Source organism: Tursiops truncatus, chromosome 3 (assembly GCF_011762595.2).
Source record: "Tursiops truncatus isolate mTurTru1 chromosome 3, mTurTru1.mat.Y, whole genome shotgun sequence".
In the NCBI taxonomy this organism is placed as follows: Eukaryota; Metazoa; Chordata; class Mammalia; order Artiodactyla; family Delphinidae; genus Tursiops; species Tursiops truncatus.
The window spans coordinates 94,659,597-94,679,261 of record NC_047036.1 but is presented as its reverse complement, the minus strand read 5'-3'; the positions used below and the strand labels follow the sequence as shown (position 1 = coordinate 94,679,261).

The window sequence follows — 19,665 nt, the reverse complement described above, 5'->3', positions numbered from 1 at the left end:
TCTCTGAAGAAGTAACATTTGAACAAGTGAGAGAGCAACCGTACAAAGATCTGGGAGGAAAGCATTCCAGGCAGAAGGAGCAGTAAGGACCCTGAGGCAAGAGTGTGCTCACTGCGTTTGAGAAACAGCAAGGAATGTGGCTGGAATAGTGAGAAGCGAGGGGAGATGGAGCAGTGGGCTGCCGGGGCTGGATCATCCAGGGCAAGGTAAGGACTCCGGATTTTCTTCTCTTTGTGACAGGAAGCCAGTGCAAGGTTGCAAGCAGGCGAAGGATGTAATTAGGTTCTGTTTTGAAAGGATCACTCCGCTGCTGATGGAGACCAGTTAGAAGACCATCTCAAGGCAACAACACATGATGGTATCTTGGACTATGATAGTATCAGTTGAAAGTGCTGAGAAGTGGTTAGATTTTGGTTATATTTTGAAAGTGGAGTCAAAATGATCTGCTAATGGAGGACGTGTGGAATATGAGTGAAAGAGACGAGCCAAGACTGACTCCAAAGCTCTGACCTGAGAAACAGGATAAACGGAAGAGCCATTTATTCACAACCATAATTCTTGGCAAGGATTAGGCATGTGAAGGAAAATCAAGGGTTCTGTTTAAATCATCGATTTTGATATGCCCATTGGATACTCAAATGGAGATAATGAGTAGGCCGTCTGGAATTTAGGGGAGACATGAGGATTATACATATAAATCTGGGAGTTATCAATAGTTGGGATCTTTTTATGGCTTTGGCCATGTAACTGTGTGAAATAATCTAGGAAAGATGTATGCATGGAGAGGAGATTGTACACTCCAGTATTCAGACTTTTGTAAGATGAAGAAAATTCAACAAAGGACACAGGAAAGAGGATGTCAGTGAAGGGGAAAATAAGATGAGTGTAGAGCCCTGGAACCCAAGTAATGAAGTGTTTTGAGAAGCAGAGAGTGAACAGCTGTGTTAGATGTGCTGAAGGCTTAAGGCAGGTAAGGACATGGATTTAGCTACAGCACATAGCTTCTGAGCATAATACCATAATTGGCTTCAGAAGTAAAGGATTTCAGTTCTTGGAGAACCTTAGAAATCAACCCCTAATTTTAAATGTGAGAAGATCAAGACCCAGATGAAGTGATTTGTCGAAGTAACAGAGTTAATTTGTTATAACCAGATCTCCTGATCCTGTGCTTTTTCTAATATATCACTACTCTACCTTCCAGATATTCAACATGATTACCCTGAGTCATCCACATCCAAGTCAAAAAAGATTTAGCTATATTCTGTCTACTTGGCTTAAGGAAGCTGAAAATGTTAAGATTTCCTCACAGAAATAGTTAAGAGTTTGGAAAAAAAAAAAAGTTTTCTTGGTTCTTGCCTACAAAATTTGAGTAGAGCAGCGTGTTTTCCGGCCATACCCGATAAATTACAAGGTATTGTTTAAAGAAAAGAACTGCAAATTTGATGAACAATTTTAAACAGTTCTGCTTTTTCCTCTATGTTCCACTCTATTTCCGTGGAAATTACATCCACTAGCATAGAATCTGCTTCAAGAATGTTATTACTAAGATCAAGAATAATTTCCAAAAACTAGAAAGCTGGGGAAGATGAAATTATTGTATTTAACTGACACATTCAAATACAAATCAAATCTGTCTTTCAAGATAAAACCAACGGTCTATGATTTCCTGTGCTTTTTGGCTATGACTACATAACCAGTTTTCCAACTATTATCCGGTGGCTTTATAACTCCTATTATAAGGCTGACTGTTGATTGACATTGCAGGTTATTAAAGCTTTTGGGTTTAGATAGTAAGGTTCACTTTACCCTACCCCATTTTCAGCATAGTTATAAATTCACCATTGCGTCCAACAGTCTTTTTCTTTCTGGGACTCAGGTTAGTTTTCCTGACTGTTCAGATAGGCTTGAGTTAGCAAGAATTAAAATTGTTAGAGCCGTACTGAGGCACTTAGTCTGCCATGCTGTTTGAAAGGTGCAGGTGCATCCAATCTTACAAAAGAGATGTTCAGATACTTCTGCGTTGCCACAAACACATTATATTAGAGAAATGTGTTGTCTTTAAAAAAACCTTTTTTGTCACAGAAGCCTTTCTACCTAATCTTTTAACTTCCTTTACCATCTCTCTTTGCATCTTCAGAACCATTCTGCTTATTTATTAATATTGGGAAAGAACATTTCAAAGAAACAAATAAAAATTTTCAAGTGCACAGAATATACTCACTTTTTGAAATGAAGGTAACTTCTTATTTTCAATTCTTTCATTCTGCATGTTGATCTTCTTGAACTGATCTCATCCTTCCTTGAAGTTATCTGATTGCATGGTCTGTCTCAGCCTTTCTCCTCTGTCTCCAGTTACAGTATCAGCTCCACTATCTGCAGGGGTCAAGTTGGCTTTCTATCACATAGTTCATCTGAAAGGGGCAGCTTACAGTATTCTATATTACCACAGGGGGCAAGAAACATACAAATGTTGTGTTCCTTGGCCCTTATAAGGGGGACAGTAGTCTTAACCACTGAAGCCTAGACAGTAAACAGTAGCAACTGATGATATTTAAAAGGACAAGTTAGATTTTGCATCTTTTCTGTGGAAGTTTAAAAAAATTGCCTCAATTAGACAACTCATGCAGTTTGTGGGAACATGATAATGTTACTACTGGCATCATTTATGTTGGTCTTTGCCATCCTGCTTAATTCTACCCAGGATCAGCCAGCCAGCCTGGCATCATTCTATCCCCTCCCTCTGTTCTTACCCATCCTCCAATAGCTGCTACATGGGAAACTGATTCTCCTCCAGTTCTTCCGAGATGTAACCTGAAGTTTACAAGGAGAGGGGCAGCAGCTGGTTCAGCTGGACCATAATGAGAGTCTAGGAGAAGCAACATGAAAATAAGAAAAATAAAATGTTTTTTGGGTTTTTCTTAAAAAAAAAAGGAGAAAACATCTCAGCAGAGAGACCCTGGTAAAAAGCAGTTTGCTCCACTGGCCAATGGTATAGCTCGAGAGAAATTTTGCCACAAGCATTTGCTAACTACTGAATTTAATTAAAGTAACCTTGGTGACCAAAACCAGTCTACTATTAAAGGTTTGTGTGTAAAGTACTGGAACGGAGATCAGTATTTTATAATAACATACTTTTTAAAAGAAGAAATTATAAATATGGGAAAAGCGTAGCTGCTGCCGTCTTTGCCAGGGCAAGTTTCCTCTACTATCCTCTCCAAAGCGGTTTCCTTCTTTCCTTAGAACTGGAAATGTCACTAGATCTTCTTTAGATGCAACTCTACATTTACTTATCCTTTCAGAAATCCTTATTGATTACCTCTTATACATACTAGATTCTGGGCTAAGGAAGTTAAGACACATACCCAAATAATTATAATACAAGACAGAAGGTGATGAAGAGCCATCAGAGAAACGTGAATTCTCCTCAAAGCAAAGAAGGTACAAATGTATAAGGCACTCAGCGGGGAAGAGCCCTCACTGGCTGCCAGGTCGATGGCATGAGAGGGCTTACTGCACAATAGCGAAGGGCACATATTCAAGCACCAACCTGGCTCCTCCATTAATCAGCTTCTCCCTGGGACAGTTTTCAGCCTTCTCAAAGATACAATTTCCTCATGCATAAAAAGGAGACAAGATGCTACTTACTTCAGAGGGTGATAGGCGAAGATTAACTGAAATCATCTAGATGAGGAGATTTGCACAGTGCCTGGTCCATAGCAAGGGCTGAAGAAACATTCATACTAGTGCTATTGTGCTTGATGGATCCGTCAGGATTGTCAGGTTTAATCAATAAAGTGTGGCTTTGGCTAATATAGGCAAATAAGCAAATGAAAAGGAATGTGTTGGTAATTTAAGGGGATAGCTTATAGCCTCAAGAAAAGAGTTAGATATAAAGCAGAAACTAACACACCATTATAAAGCAATTATACTCCAATAAAGATGTTAAAAAAGAAGAAAGAGGGCTTCCCTGGTGGTGCAGTGGTTGAGAGTCCGCCTGCCCATGCAGGGGACACAGGTTCGTGCCCCAGTTCGGGAAGATCCCACATGCTGCGGAGTGGCTAGGCCCGTGAGCCATGGCCGCTGAGCCTGCGCGTCCGGAGCCTGTGCTCTGCAACGGGAGAGGCCACAACAGTGAGAGGCCCGCGTACCGCAAAAAAAAAAAAAAAAAAAAAAAAAAAAAAAAGAAAAGAAAAAGAAAAGAGAGAATCAGATCATGCATGGGACAGGAATTCAAGGCTGAGTCAGGGATCTACGTAATAGGAATGAATGAAGAGTCTTTGTAGGAGACCACTGTCACCATTTTTCAATCCTAATATCACTTGGCTCAGATCCCAGGGAGAAAGTACATGTCTGGCCTACATGTTGGACACATGACTAGCCACACCCACCTCTTGGACAGGGGAAGGAAGGGTAAAGACTCAGAGAAGACTTCTCAGAAGCTGAGGTATTTCTTGGTCAAGGGGAAGAAAAAAGAGGACATTCACAGTGAGAACTCTAAGGCCCAGGTGGCAACACTGAGCAGCAACATCACTGCTCGTAGGAGGGTGGCATCTGCCTAAAGCTGTGGTCAGGGAGAGGGGAGATTGTGGTGAGGTGAATAGGTAGGGCCAGATTTTTCAGGGATACCTGGAAAGCCAACAAGAGTGGTTCAGAGTTGGTGTGACAGGAACTTAGAAGTCACTGAAGGGATTTGAGGAAGATTGAACATAGGTTAACATATATTTCTCATATACAGTTTGGCAGGGTTAGGTAGTGTAATTCGGAAAGGGGAGAAAAGAAAGCAGTTTAGACTTGAGAATTCTGCATGAGGTGATGAAATTCTAGACTAGGGTGGTGATATTGGGAAGGGACAAAGAGGTCTAGGCAAGAAATATGCTACCTTTTTTCAGAGAAAAACAGTGTTTGAAAGTCAACAGGATAGCTAGAATCAAATAGACAATAACAAGAGTTGGAGAGGATGTAAAGAAAATGGAACCCTCCTACACTGCTGGTGGGAATGGAAAATAGTCTGGCTGCTTCTCAAATGATTAATCTCAGAGTTACTATATGACCCAGCAATTCTACTCCTCAATATATGCCTGAGTAAAATTAAAACATATATACACACAAACAGTTGTACACGAATGTCTATAACACCATTATTCATGACAACCAAAAGGTGGAAACAATTGAAATGTCCATCAGCTTATGAATGGATAAACAAAATGTGGTATATCCAGACAATGGAATATTATTTGGCCATAAAAAGGAAGGAAGTACTGATATATGCTACAACACAGATGAAACTTGAAAACATTAGACGAAGTGAAAGAAGCCAGTCACAAAAACCCACATACTGCATGATTTATTCATATGAAAGTTCAGAATAGGCAAATCTATAGAGACACAAAGAGTAGTGGTTGCTTAGGGCTGGGGGATGGGAGGGACAGGAATGGGAAGGTACAGAGGTGATAGCTTAAGAGAACAGTTTCTTTTAGAGGTGCCGAAAGTGTTCTAAAATTGACTGTGGTGATGGTTGCACACATATACAACTCTCCTAAAAACCTCTGAATTGTACATCTTAAATGGGCAAATTGTACAATATGTAAATTATATCTCAATAAAACACTTTAAAAAAAGTCATCAGGATGTGGCAATTTAGTATAATGGGGAATGACGCAGAAGAATGATCTACGATAGTTCTAAGGCAACCTACTTGGGTCAGTGGGAGACTGTAGTATAATGACAAAGAGAAGGAAGACAGAAGGAACCTGGTTGGGTGGCCGAAAGAAATATTGCATCACCTGATACACATGCTGAGTCTGCAGTGACTGTGAAAGAGCCATGGAGGTTATGAAAGTGACCAAGAAACAAAGGGTGTGAGAATGCTCTTGGGCCAGCTAAAGTCCCTATTCCTGGGGACCTGGGCTTGTTTTAGAATGACAGAGGTATGCATCAGACCAGATTTCAAAAAGGCTGCAAACTCTGCACAAGTTTAGACATAGAAGAAAGATTTTCATTTTCTTCACAGGGCTAGATGGCAGGTTATGAATAATATAATGGTGCTGTTATTCCAGTACTGTCTTGAATTCTGTCTGTTGACTGCAGGTTCTGGCTGGCTCATCTCAGTGCCTGTATTCCCCACCCCAGCTAGCTCACTGTCCTGCACTTAAGGACTACTCAATAATTCTTAGTAATTTCAAATTTAGATTTTCACTTCACTTCTACCTAACATCTGAAACATAAAGATAGTCCATGTCATCAGCCCATACCCACCCCAGGTCCGTCTGCCTCCTCTTAGAACTCTGCACAGATGTTTTGATTGTCTTTTTGTGATTTTGCATCCTCTAGAAGATTGTCCTTGTTGATTCTAAGATATTTGTATTTGTGAAACAGTATCACATATTTTGGATGACTTCATCCTATTTCTGGCATTTCTTCCTTCCTTGTTTCCGGTTTGCCTTTTTGGTGACAAAAATCCAAGGAAAACTAACAATTGATGATACCTAAAGAGAAAGCTGGTAAGCCCCACCTGATGATCTGAAGATGCTTTTAAAATCAGATCACTGACCAATCTCTAAACATTGTGTCGAACTTGAAAACACACATCTATGTCAGATTGGGCCTGATACAAGAAAGTCTATGGTCATTCTTTCTGCTGCAGTGATTAAAAACTCACTTTTCTCTCTACTGAGGAATCGAATAAATCTGCACAGTCATAAATGTTTCAGGTCTGAACCTGGCACTTCACGTACATTTTCTTATTTAATGTTCACTCAGATGAGGAGATAGGCCAGAACAGCAAAGGGATTTGCCCACGGTCACTTAGGTAGGATTTCTATTTACAAAGACTGGCTGGCAGCTAATATACTACAATTGCTTCGAATGTTTAATACCCACCACTCAATCCACTCGATAATGTCTTTGGACAGCGGCGGTCTCCCAACCGAAGCCAGTATTTGCGTTGCACAACAGGTCTCACAGCTGGGGATTGGCCTCAACAGAACCAAATACAGAAGCTCCCTGCTGCTTGGGGATGGAGAATCCTGAAAGCAGGCCTGGTGCTCTGCCTTACTGTTCAAATACTTTAATATTGACCACCTCTCAACTGGATATTACCAAATAATTCATTCACTCCCTTCATTTTAAAGACCATGCTCATTTAAAAGCAAATGTAATCCATATGGTTCTGGTTTCTTTACACTCAAGTCACCAACAATATGTTCTTTTGCAAGAGCTACTTCATGTCCAAATGTCCTTGGAGACGATTTTTTTTTCCCAATGAGGGCAGGGAGCTGCATTTGGACAAGAGTAATCACCAAAAGGTTTAAGTTCACAACTTGAAAATTCAAAACCCGTAAGGTTTAAATTGTAAACTTGCCCACTTCATATTCTGAAAGGGCCCCAAAGAGCAATAATAGCAAGGATCTGGCAAGTATTAATACATGAACATCTGGAAAAGGGGGGTGGAGTGGAATGAGAGGAGAGGACAGTGACCAATGTGAGGACAGTGACCAATGTGGATGCCATCAGGAAGCCAGGCCAGGGCAGGGTCCCTTGACGAATCCAGGAGACACTGTGTCCTTGAAGTGCTGATCTTCTTGTTGTGAAATCAGCAGCCAGAAGAACACACCAGGAGCCATGAGGGAATTTGTGGTCGGAAACAGAGCTAGGACTTAGATCCATATATTATATAAAACCAAAAATCTGTGGCTGGGCTCTGAGGCTCTTATTTGTTCAAAGGTCATATGAAAAGGTCTGTACTTCTGCTGGGATACCGGTAAAAAAGTATGTAAAGCTAATTTTTCACAGTCAGTGGATTAAACAGTAACTCTCTTGATGAGATCTATATAATGTAGTACCTTATTATGTGTTTCTTTTTATCTTGATTTAGAAAGGACCAAGGATTTTCTCAATTGTGATAAACATCACAAAATGGAAATAAAATTTGACTAGATTGAAAAAAAAGAGTAAATGAATTGTTCTTAAAATTGTTGAAATGTAAATATTTTCTATAATTAATTGTAGATAATAGAGAACAAACACCGAGTACTGTATGAAATCTGACCAGATGGGCATTCTCTTGGAGAAAAATTAAAATTACATGATTCCTAGCTAAAGGACTAGGGGTGGAAGTAACAATAAAAAAATGGGGCTTCCCTGGTGGCGCAGTGGTTGAGAGTCCACCTGCCGATGCAGGGGACACGGGTTCATGCCCCAGTCCAGGAAGATCCCACATGCCGCGGAGCGGCTGGGCCAGTGAGCCATGGCCACTGAGCCTGCATGTCCGGAGCCTGTGCTCTGCAACGGGAGAGGCCACAGCAGTGAGAGGCCCGCGTACCATAAAAAAAAAAAAAAAAATGCATGATGGGTTTCTTCCATGACATCATGAGCCTCATGGAGACACAGGTGACATAGGAGAACATGAAATGACAGTCTCATAGACAAATTCTACATTGATGAGCCCCATCTGTTGCTGCCATAAGCAGCTACCTTACCCGCGCCTGAACGGGTCTTCCTTTGGGTCTCATTGGCCTAGTTTCTTGTCAATTCACTGAGTTAAGACAGTGATCTCCCAACAATTCTCATTTCCACAAAATGAGTCAACAGTTAGGGCAGGACATGGAAGGAATTTCCAATACTGGAAGTACACACACCACATCAGGTCTGAGCTCTGATATGGAGCAAACAGGGAGCTTCCTGTCAGTGTGTCTGCATCATTTACGCTGTTTCTGGATGAAGCAACATGGAAATTGAAAGGAGATGGTTCTAACAGATGCTCAATTCTCAATCACCCTTTCCATTTCTTCTTGAAAGAAGGATATATTATTTTGATTGGGAGAGTAGACTGGCAAAGAGGCTCCAGGTACAGCTAGATGGGAGGAAGAATGAACCTCCTAAGGAGAATGTGCTGGGGTATATGGGTGCAAGGGCACATACACATGCCCTACATGTTCTGCGTGAGTCTCATTCATGGAAGAAGGCAGGCTGTGATGCTGCACAGGGCATCCCCCTCTGATGCCGCCCTACCGTGTCCAACACGAGCAAACAGAATTAGGGATTGTCAGGGAAGATAGTCTATTACTGCCTATCTCCTCAACCTCCACCACAAAAGCTTCCCACTACTCTCTAAGCCACTGTAATGCTAAATGGGGCCACCCTGAAAGAGCAGAGAGGGGGGCGGAAAGAAGGACATGGGGCTCTTTGCCTCCTACCTGGCCTAACACATATGGAAGCCAGGGCATTAGTAAGTAACCCAGAGAGGAAATACAAGGGCTCAGGTATTCTACAGCCATCAAATACTGAATATAAATGTACCTATATGTCCTGGCCTTTAGATATAGCCAATCTTTAGATACAGATGAGGTCACCTATATGGTAATGCCCCAAAGACACTGTTTGGTACACTTAGTAGCAGAAATTCCAGTGTTTTCTGTCCAGGAGTTCTTTGGCTCCAGATATCTACATGTGGTGTTGCCAATATGAATCAGAAATTTACTGCTGTCACCAACACCACTGCTTCTGGAATAGACTTAGGACTAGGTCCCCTGAGGCCAGTGGGGGCCAGGGGTGGGTTGTAAAGACAAGTTGCACATTCTTGAATGGCCGAAATTTTCCAGTGCATCATACACATTTGACACATGCTGGGCGTGCAATATTGTAAGCTGGGTGGGTGGGTTCTCCCGAAGCAGATGTTGAGATAGGGTTTGGGATGCAAGATATCTATTAGGAATAAAACCTGTGACAGGAAGGGGGATGAAGCAGGATTGGGCAGAGGGAGAAGTCAAGCTGTGGCACAGGCCAACCCAGTGGGGAGCTCTGGACTGAAACTGGCCCTTCAAAATTGACCCAAAACAAATATCTGGGGCTTTATATCCCTGAAAGAAATGGCCAGCCCATGTTCAGTTACCAGATGCAGCCTGCCCCTGAATGGGCATGACCCTGCTCAAAGCAAATCTCTGCAGCTAAGGCAGAGCCTAAAGCAGCTGACAGCTGGAGGCTATTTGCTGATTGCACTTTTCACAGCTGGTCAGCAAATGCTTCCTTGAAGAGAGATCTCGATGGTCCCTATCACTGTCTACCATAATGATGGGTTAGTCCAAATCAGGGAGGAGAGGAAAGAGATGAGAAGATAAAAAGATGTAAATGGCACAAGGAGTGAAGAAGCCGGAGCCACCTACTTGAGGTCAAATCCACTCCCAGTGTTGGGCCTGGGAAGACCTGGAGTCAGAGATCATGTGTCCACTTCCAGCCTCCACTGCCACGACCAACTCCATGGAGTCTTCAACAACCTGACAGGCTGTGCCTCTTGCAGCTCTTGGCTTGGGCTTCAATCTCCTCAATGTTGATGAGGCGTGGGACCACTCAGTGCCCACATTTGTACAATCCAGAAGGGGGAGATGTTAAGGAGGTGGGCAGTTAATGTGTTATTTGACCAGTAGGAGGCAGAATATAAATTCTTCTATCCTGTTCAGTCCTGTGAGATTGAGCAATCAGTTGTATTTGGCACCAGCTGTGGAGCTGATAACGCACTATCATACTGGATCTCGTACCTCCCCATCTCAGTCCTTTCCTCAACTCCTTTCCTGGGATTGCGCTAGATAACAAAGCACATAAGCTTCTACCTCAGGCTCCACTCATTGAAGAACCCAGCCTAAGATGATTTGTTTCTTAGGTTAGGGCAAAATGTCTCAGTATCAAAAGTTACCACGCAGCAAAACAGCCAGTCATGTGCAAATGACATGGCTGGTCCAGGACCTCAAGACTGTTGCTGTGTAGAAATTCCCCACCCCAACCCTCCTACACTGTTGGTGGGAATGTAAGTTGGTGCAGCCACTATGGAGAACAGTATGGAGTTTCCTCAAAAAACTAAAAATAGAGTTGCCATATGATCCAGCAGTCCCATTCCTGGGCATATATCCAGACAAAACTATAATTCTAAAAGATACATGCACCCCTATAGTTCATAGCAGCACTATTTACAATAGCCAAGACATAGAAGCAACCTAAGTGTCTATTAACAGATGAATGGATAAAGAAAATGTGGCACACACACACACACACAATGGAATATTACTCAGCCATTAAAAAGAATGAAATAATGCCATTTGCAGCAACACGGATGGACCTAGAGATTCTCATACTAAGTGAAGTAAGTCAGAAGAGAAAGACAAATACCATATGATATCACTTATATGTGGAATCTAAAATATGACACAAATGAACTTATCTATGAAACAGAAACAGATTCACAGATATAGAGAAGAGAACAGACTTGTGGTTGCCAAAGGGGAGGAGGGGTGGGGGAAGGATGGAGTGGGAGTTTGGGGTTAGCAGATGCAAATTATTATATATAGGATGGATAAACAACAAGGTCCTACTGTATAGCACAGGGAACTATATTCAATATCCTGTGATAAACCATAATGGAAAAGAATATGAAAAAGAATATATATATACATATATATATATATATAAAAAACCGAATCACTTTGCTGTACAGTAGAAATTAACACAACATTGTAAATCAACTGTACTTCAATAAAATTTAAAAAAAAAAGAAATTCCCCCCCAACCCCCACCCATCAAAGGAAAAATGTAGATTCTAATTTTGCCCCTTCCCCACTTCCCCTTGTAATTAGAGCTTTAACACATGCAAATTTGCCCCAATCCCTGGCCTTTCCCTATGACCAAAAACCCAAAAATTCAGGAAAGTACTTATGTCATTTATTTTCCCCAACTCAAAAGGCTGGGACTACTGAGTGTGCTTGTATTTCTTCTTTGAAGGTGGGGAACTCAAATCAAGAAGATAGAGAGTAAGAAACATTTCTATGTCCTGAACCTTCATCTGGTATCTGGGGTCCAATACAGAAACATTGCTTCCATTGCTGAGTCGAATGTCCGGCCTCCAACACACCTACAAGAGCACTTTCAGATGTGCCTTTATGAGAAATTCCTTGGGGTCCCAGTGGAACTGGGCCAAAGGAAAACTGAAGTCTATTATATCAAGCAGTGCAGTTTACAATTCCAAACAGATTATTACCAGACTGACGTGATGCACCAAAAGAAGCCTCTTGGCAACAGGGCTTATCTTCAAGCGTCACTCATAGCTCCACAGTTTATTTGCATCTAAATGTACAATAATGTAGCTGAATCACCTGCTACAGATTAGGTATAGTAAGTCCCCTACATACGAACCTTCAAGTTGCAAACTTTCAAAGATGCCAATGGTGCGTTCACATGTCTAATCACGTAAGTTAGTTCATGTGTCTGGCATACATTGTCATGGGCATGCATCCTCTACAAGTGGTTGTGCTTTTGTGTACTTTACTGTTCAAGCCTGTTCATGATTTTGTGGATTTGAGAAGGCAGATGAGAAGTCCAAAGAGGTCTTCAGCAACTTAGTAACCCTCAACGAGAAGGTGGAGCTAGATCTGCCAGAGGACGACTTCACTCAACTCCTTGCTGTGCAACATGAGGAGCTTACTAATGAAGACCTGATGGAATTGGAGACCCAGAGAAAGGACAAAGAGAGACAAGAGGAAGAAGTAACTGAAGCACTGAAGAGATCCATGACACAGGAAACGGCAAGGGGATTTTCTTTATTTGAGGAGGCACTGTTAGTTTTTGAGGCACAGGATCTGAATGTAGAAAGGTACACGAAGGTTGTTCCAAGCCGTTCAGGATGCAATCCAGTGCTAGCGTGTCATCTATGACGAGAAAAAAAGAGCCACTACCCAGACATCACTGGATCGTTTTTTCAAGAGGGTAGATAGAACTGAATCCAGCAAGGAACCAGAACCTGTGCCATCCACGTCAGGCGTGAGTGAAATTGCAGCTTGCCCTCCGTCTCCTGTTGCTGACGATCCTCTGGCTCTACCATCTCCCACCTCCTCTCCCTCCTCCAGTCAGTAACTCTTCTTGCCTGTTCACTCGATGCCAGCCCCTGTATGCCAGCTGTGGTACTGCACTACTGTACTTTTCAAGGTACTGTACTGTAAGATTTAAAATGTTTTCTTTATTTTTTGTTTGTTTTTTATGTATTATTTGTGTGAAAAGTATTATAAACCTATTATAGTACAGACTATATAGCCGATTGTGTTAGTTGGGTACCTAGGCTAACTTTGTTGGACTTATGAACAAATTGGACTTAACGAATGCACTCTAGGAACAGAACTCGTTCGTGTGTAGGGGACATATTCGTATGTATTTTTCCCCTCTTCACGTTTAAAATGGGGTAAGTTCTGGGGTAGCTCTCCTTGGAACAGGGTAGGGTCCTATTGTTGGAAACGAGAGCAGGATCAGCCTTTTGGTGTCCAAGGTTGTTACATTCCCAGAACACGCCAGACCACCTCCAGGTCCCATGAGCCCCTGAGGCACCTGGACAACTGGGGGTTGGTTAGAACCTGCTGCTCCCCTCAGCCAGAGGTCAGGAGCCCATATTCTAGGGATGAGCTGGGACCCAAGGGACAGAGAGCAGGACTCATCGGGACGGCCTGAAGCCATGCAAACCTTAAACTCTGTTAGCCACCCCTGCAGTCGTCCAACATTGCAGAAACAGAAGCTTCCCCAAAGAACTCAGCATGAGGCCCAGAGGAAATAATAAGTGATCAAGAGAGCTTGTCAGAATCTTAGGCTGTCACTGCACGAAGGCAGAGGCCTGAGACAGCTGTCCAGATGTTTGAACTTAGATGTCTCTTTACTCTGGGTTCCCTGTGTTCTCTTCTTCTGCAGCCACAGCTACTTGCAGGATTCTGTGAACCTTATTTTGAAAGGACAGCTCTGCCAAACAGGTAGAAGAAATAAAAAGATAAAATGAAAAAGAAGAGGACTAGCTCAATTTGAATTAAGTGGGGCTGGAGTAAGAGACAGTGTGGCATGGAAGAGTTCTGGGCTAAGAAAGAGGTCACTTGAACCCAGTCCATTGCTTCCCAGGGAGAGACGTCTGCAAGTGCCCCAGTAAGGCCCAAACCTCTTGGAACCACAGAATTCTCATCTCTGAGAAGGAAAGTGTTAGCCTATATCAGAGATTTTCAAGCTTGTCTGTTGTGAAGCATAACACTCTTTATTCAAAACAGACTTTTTTTTTTTTTAAAGAACTGGTCTCGCTAAACTTGGAAACAATTGAAAACTCCTGGTCTAAAGGATTGCAGAAGGCCCTGACTGAAAATGCCCTCAGTACTCTTCCCTCACGCCCTGCACGTTCACCCCACACAGATGATGTCTTGTCCTCCACACACATGCAGCAGAAATCCCGTTGAGGGAATGTTAAAGTTGCAAAGTGATATTCAAAGAGCAGAACTGTTATTATGTTCTGGCAGAAAAGAAGGTAGATGAAAAAGGATCTGGGCCACACTTGTGACAGTTATTTGGAAATGGGAACAACCCTCAGTGAACTGGAAGAGAAAATATGTTGAGGAATTCTGTCCTGGTTGGTAGATCCTAGATTTGCCTGGGAGGAACTGGGATCCCAATAAATGGCCCTAAAGTCGAGATCCTTAGTTTGCTCAAGCCTTAGAGGGTTACCAAGGTCTTCCCTGCTCTGCAAGAGAGTTCTTTAGTCCCTGCAGGCCTCCTTTCTATCATTAAATACACCTTCACTCCATCCTGGCTCGTCCCAACAGATCAAGAATTCAGAGACCCTCATAGCTGGATGTCAAACATCTCTAGCCTGTAAGAAACTCCTTCAGCACGCTGCCGTTAGCTTCTGAGGGTCTGGTTTTCCTTAGACCCTGGGGAAGGGGTTAGGCAGATCCATTTGGTGCTCTTCATTCACCAGCTGATATTAAATACAGGTAGAATTCTAAGCATGCAGCTGGCTTGGAACCACTAATATACTAATCTGTAGCATTCCTAGTGCTATCCAAATGTGGAGCAAAACTTTTATACACACTTCTTGGGAAGTCAGTCAATCTGTCAGCACTGAATGAACTTCTTGGGAGCAAGGAAATATTCAAATTATTTACCAAGTACTACCTCGCATGAATGGACGTGTCAGAATGGGTGAGGGACTGGAGTGAGTCCTGGAGTCCTCCTGTTGTGCCAGGTGATGACTTTTAGTTGATAAGTTATATTAGGGGTCGAGTTGTGTCCTTCCCAAAATTCATATGTTTAAATTCTAACCCCCAGTACCTCAGAATGTGACCTTATTTGGAAATAGGGTCATTATAGATAAAATGAGATTATACTGGAGAAGGGTGGGTCCCTAATCCAAAATGACTGGTGTGCTTATGAAAAGGGGACATTTGAACACAGACACTCACACAGGGAGAACACCATGTGTCACGAGGTAGAGATCAGGGCAACGTGTCTACAAGCCAAGGAACACCAAAGACTGTCAGCAAACTAGCAAACTCCCAATAACTGGGGGAGAGGCCTGGAACAGACCCTTCCCTAAGCACCTTCAGGGGGAGCATAACCCTGCCAATATCTTGATGTCAGAATTTGAATCTAGCCTCCAGAACTGTGAGACAATAAATTTCTGTTGTAGAGGCCACCCAGTCTGTGGTCTTTTTTTTTTGTGTGGTATGTGGGCCTCTCACCATTGTGGCCTCTCCCCTTGTGGATCACAAGCTCTGGACGCACAGGCTCAGCGGCCACGGCTCACGGGCCCAGCCACTCCGCGGCACGTGGGATCTTCCCGGACCGGGGCACGAACCCATGTCCCCTGCATGGGCAGGTGGACTCTCAACCACTGCGCCACCAGGGAAGCCCCAGTCTGTGGTCTTTTGTTATAGCAGGCCTACCAAACTGATGTGGATGGTGAGAGGGCCTGGGAGCTCCAGGGGCGGAGCCTGGGTGGCAGAGGGAGAACATTTGAAGGCTTGCGGCAGTGCCTATTTTCCAGTGGGTACGGAAGCATTTCAGTATTTGAGCAATCAGTGTGGCTGTGCATCAGTTTACATACAAACTGATTACCAGGCCTGACTAGATGGTGGGGCGCTCACTGTCTGTCACTTCCGGTGATGTGTAAGAGGAAAGAGAACTATCTGTTCAGGAGAGTTAGAGAATGCACCTGCTTTAATAGGGAGCTGGAGAAGAAGATTGTTATTTAGGTCTATCTTAGCTGTGTGAGTACCTTAAGTTCCATTCTGTGTTGGGTACCTACTATGAGTTGCTTAGGTGGCCTAAGCATTGACAGAGGAAAGAGAAGTCTAAGATTCAGTCTCTGACCTACAATTTACAGTCTAGCTGGAAGGACAGGATTATGTCCCTCGAAAGAGAAGCTTATATAAAGCAATCAAAACTAGAGTGCAATATGACACATACAAATTGTTTTTCTTATGATTACTAATAATTATTGTTATTTTAAGAACCAGCTCAGATGACTACACTAAATTAAAGATTCCCATCAGTCCGAGAGCTCTTCTGTGAGATGAATGGCTATGAAATGCTCAGACTGATAGTTCACATCTTTTCCCCCTGCTCCAGCATACAAGTTGCTACAAACATTGAGATGTGAGCATCTCTCTTAGATTGTGGGCTCCTTCTAAAAGAATTGGAACAGATCCCCATGCTTTCCACATATAATGTCAATGTTCTCCTCACAATTTTTTAAGTCTCATTCTTGATTTTAATTCATTTTACATTCGGTTTCTGTGTCCATCCTGGTTGTGAAATGTGAGGGTGGTTAATTTGTGTTTCATTAACCTGCCCTCAAGCGTATCGAGATTTCTAGTCTGCTTAGGGCATGTGGATGTGGGCCAGACACACAAATAAGAGCTGTGCACTGACCCTTTCTAGAAAAAGCCAGGGGAAAGTTCTCCGTGTGGTGAGGAAAGCAGGTCTGACTGACAGGAAGAGGGAGGGAATGGGCGAGGCTGATCAGCAACAGGTCTTCCCAGAAGTGGCAGAATTTGCCAAGGGACATCCTGGGGCCCAAGGCCTGCCATGAACACGGTGCCCTTTTTAGCCCCATTTACACCAGGAGAGAGCACAGGCTCAGCATCATCGCCTCTGAATGAGAAGGTGTGTGAATGGAGATGACATGGACAAGTTCCCATCTCTCAGAGAACTATGGTTGGAGATTCTAAGGGATATAAGTCTGGCCACGCAATCCAGGAAGAAGCTCCAATATCTGTTCCGTCTCTGGGCCCAGTCTGGAGTCCACGAAGCCAACCGGCAAAATGTGTTATTTCCTCTGGCCAGAAACACAGTATCTTTAGAAATCTAAATTCACCTTGACTTTTTTCCCTTTCCTAAGTTGTTTTTGTTATTGGGCTTTGTTTTTCTTCCAGTCTGATTTTCTTCATAACTACTTCAAACTTTAAACTTGGACACCCACTCAAAAAGAAAAATGCTGTCACTGCAGATTCTGTGAGGCTGGGAGACAGGAGCTGTCGGAAGTGAACTGGGAACAGACGCATTTTGAATATCTGTTATTTAGAAACGTATCTAGGTGTTTTCTAAACATTTGAATTGAATCTCCATGAAACTCCTGTTGGATCTGTCTGGATCCTTCCATTACCATAACTGCCTCAGGGATGACACTGGTGTGGTATAAGTAATGCTTTACTTTTATCATCTCTACCCCAATTATCAACGCTTTACAAATTATAACACTGAGGCGCACACGGCTGTGTCGCTGCTATAAACAAAGGATTAAATTATGTTTCCTTTTCATTTTAGTCCTAGTCCTAGAGTTGTATAATTGGTTACAAATTCTCCAAGAACTCTGTCAACCTGTGACTGTCTACAGGCAAATACCTTCTCCAGGGTGGAGCCTTCAGAAGAGTGTTGACTGATACTTAGGTAGGCTTTAACACTTCTAGTCAAATCTTAACATACTCCTTCTAAGAAGACAAACAGCAGACTCATGTTTAAACCCAGAATGTATCAACTTCAGTTATCTGGGTGAATTAAAGCACTAAGACACATACCTACCAAAAAGTAGAACTCCAAAATGAAGGCCAACTGAAGAGTAAAAGATTTAGAAGAATTTTAATATTTTCTCCTTTCTAGTTCATTTCTGTGTAGGTTGGTTTATTTCCTCGGAAATCTACCTAAGTAAACACTTGATTTGCTCTAGCCAGATGTTTGTGGGCTCTTGGCCTGGTATACAGAAAGCAGTGATGGGGAGAAAGCTGGGGAGGAAGATGAGGGCACAAGGGAATGGAAGTGAGACTCAAACTGGGGTGGTCGCTGCTTGTCACTGGACTCTGATGATTTCTGAAAAATGTTTCCGTTTTCTGTGTTTACTGAGGAGCGTCAGTTTCCAGGATATATGTTTTCCTCAAGAACTCCTATCACTTCACAGTGGAGCTGGGGTCTGTTGCTACACTGCTTGTGGTGCCTGGCACAGAGCCTTGTACACAGAAGACACTCCAGGACTGTGTATTTGCTAAATTTACATGAATTCCTAAAGGTTGTGGGTAAATTCCATTTTTATAAGTTGAAAAATACTTTAAGAATATATGGGGAACACATTTAAAGGAATACTGCATTAGATCATTTTGTAAAGTTAGTATCACCTCCTGATTTATTTGTTTCGTAAACAGAATTGTGTTTATCAGGTTTCCTTAAAACTGAGCGTGCAGATCCTCTGTTCCTCATCTGCAACATGAAGGGGTTAGACTCAGTGACTTTGAATATTTTTCTGTTTATTGAATACTTCTTCCAGTGCTAAAATTTTAAGGTTTTAGAACCTACCTCCAAATAACATTAAATTTTAGAAATTGAGAGATTTGGCTGTCTTTTCTGTTTTGGGGGATAGGGAGAAAAAAGTCAAGTGATTCTTCTCAAGTTTTGTCTTCATTTATTCACAATCAACTCCTTATTGCAATTATATTCACCTGAAATAATTATTTGTATGATCCCAGCCCTACCTCTCCTATTAGGCAGAGCTCTACTCTGGATTAAATGCATTGTTCGCTTTTAGATATGCTTTACTTCTTGGCTACAGAAGAAATGAGCTCTACTGGATTGAAGTGGGAACAGTTGAGCATTCCTCCCCCCTGTAGTGGCTGACTGTAAAAGACATGTATCTTAAAAGCAATATCACACAATTAGGATCCTTTCTTTTCTTTTTTTTTTTTTGGTGGGAGTTTCCACAGGAAAAAAATTTAAAACATGCTATTTTTTTTAAGATTATATAACTAACGACATTTAAATGTACTGATGGATTATGGTAATTTAGCAAGCTCTCTCTTGGGCCAAATATCCTGTAAATTCTTACAAAATGAAAACATATGTTGGTTCCTATCATAACTAGAATATTATCAAGTTCTTGAGGATTGGCACGTCTCTCTCCAACTCCACTTAAAAAAACATAGTGACTTTAATATTTTGATAGGAATAACACGATTATTAAGTAATTCAAGCAGTTCAGAACATCACCACAATTTTCACTAGTCAGATACAATAATCCTTAAAATGTGGTGGACAAACCATTGTGCACTGTTGGTGAGAATGTAAATTGGTGCAGCCATGATGAAAAACAGTATGGAAGTTCCTCAAAATTTGAAAATAGAAATACCGTACAATCCAACAATTCCACTCCTGGGTATTTATCCAGAGAAAATGAAAACACTAATTCAAAAAAAGGTATATGCACTCCCATGTTCATAGAAGCATTATTTGTAATAGGCAAGATATGGAAGCAACCTAAGTGTCTATCAACAGATGAATGGATAAAGAAGTGACATACATATAAACACACACACACACACACATATATATATATATATA

At 42.1% G+C, this 19,665-nt stretch overlaps 1 protein-coding gene across 8 annotated transcripts in view; it reads right to left on the bottom strand.

Moving 5' to 3' along the window:
* The window catches only part of AP3S1 (adaptor related protein complex 3 subunit sigma 1), a 142,529-nt gene that overhangs the window by 27,594 nt on the left and 95,270 nt on the right, over window positions 1–19,665 (bottom strand). For 4 of the 8 annotated variants that reach the window (XR_012330820.1, XR_012330822.1, XR_012330816.1 and 1 more), the window contains exons 8-10: window positions 3,646–4,108; window positions 2,751–2,866; window positions 2,222–2,373 (exon numbers count right to left, since the gene is read on the bottom strand). The gene's annotated coding sequence lies outside the window, so the exon portion shown is untranslated. Of the gene's footprint in view, window positions 1–2,221; window positions 2,374–2,750; window positions 2,867–3,645; window positions 4,109–10,160; window positions 10,457–19,665 lie in introns of all 8 variants that reach the window. The other 4 variants (XR_012330818.1, XR_012330823.1, XR_012330819.1 and 1 more) reach the window with 3 other exon arrangements.